We start from the raw sequence: 1,531 nt of genomic DNA, 5'->3' as shown, positions 1-1,531 counted from the left end.
ACACGTCGACAATACATTTTCTGCCCGAGCATTGTCTTTTCTCTTCTTCGGGAAAGTCTCGAGTGCTGCATTTCATAAATTAGGTTTGAATTAAAGTTAAGTTTAACGAAATGTGTCTCATAAACTAAGTCTTATACACAAGAAGCACTTCGTAAGTTTCCCAAATTTTAATTACTGGCTTGAGTAAAGTTATTTGTCTTTTTGATGTAGCCATGGGCATTCCCATGCTTATGTCTGTATCCATTTTTAATACCTTTTTGGCACACGTTTGTACTGACTAAAAATAAGTAGAATGTCGCATACCCCTTGTTATTTTTGGAAAAGTAAAGCGCGGCAACCAATCTGTCAATACCTATATTTGCATGTACATTCTAAGGGTCCTTAAAATGGAACCCATTACGTGTGCTTTAATTGTGTGATATCAAGGTAACAGCGCTTAATACTGTTGAAGGAGTAGTCAAGGCTAAAACCAAACTGTCCACCATTTTCAAAGATAAATTTTTAGGGTTGCATTATTTAATAATTTAAGATGAATACTTGCTATCAACAGACCAAAATAGGAGTCCAATGATTGTGTTATTTATAAATATAACGCTTAACCGTTCTTTAATTGAAGGATTCAAAGTATTGAAATGATCTTTTGGGAAACAAACCGTCGTGGAAACTTTAAATGACCTGTAATTTGTTTGCGAATTCATGACGTGAGGGTGGCGATTTTAAGTGCACATCACTTTGTGGGGACATCTTTAGCCCCGACCACCGCAAATATGGCCATTGCACAGGTGCGATGTTAATGCCCATACCCAAACCTATATGTAGGGCGTTCAAACTAAACCGAAACTTTTACTTGTGCAGGCATTAAGAGAGGTGTTATTGTGTTAATATCGCACACACCAACAAGTAACAAGGGTGCCAGTGGGGATGACCTCGTGCATGGAATAGCGTATATTGTTGAATTAAGGCGTTAAACTTGCACTAGTAGCTATTTGCTAGCGTAGAAAGCCTAAAGGATAGTACGATGCTTTTGGGGCTCTCAGCTGCTTATTGATGAGACATTTGGGTGGTGTAAACGTTTCATGAGCTTTAGCACTTCTCGCACTGAAAATCGCAGCCTTGGTGATTCACAGCACACAGTAGTCAATACTAGGTACCTTTCCTGAAATTACACAAGAGGCCTATTTTCTGCGGGACTGGTGAGTTTAATCTCTCACTAATTTTCGCTATTTTGAAAGGCTGGCTCATGCTAGGTACCAAAACGCCACGCTACTACTGACTAGTGCAGCTATTGTCCTAAGCTGGTACAGACGGAATGGAAAACTCCCCCCGGTCGAAGCCTTCTACACACTAGTTGAACACTTAAATGATTGCATAAACGTAGCAGCGACCTGTGAATTATGTCAAAAAATAAAATTTATTTTAACCATTTGTTCGGGCGTCTGATACAATTTCGCATTGCATTAATTGTGTATTTTTAAACTACTCGTAAAGATTCCTAAGCGTCTCCCTTTTACTTTTAGTATTCCAATGCTGA

This window comes from Echinococcus granulosus (genome assembly GCF_000524195.1).
Source record: "Echinococcus granulosus chromosome Unknown EG_S00007, whole genome shotgun sequence".
Lineage (NCBI taxonomy): Eukaryota > Metazoa > Platyhelminthes > Cestoda > Cyclophyllidea > Taeniidae > Echinococcus > Echinococcus granulosus.
This window is presented reverse-complemented; position numbering follows the sequence as displayed.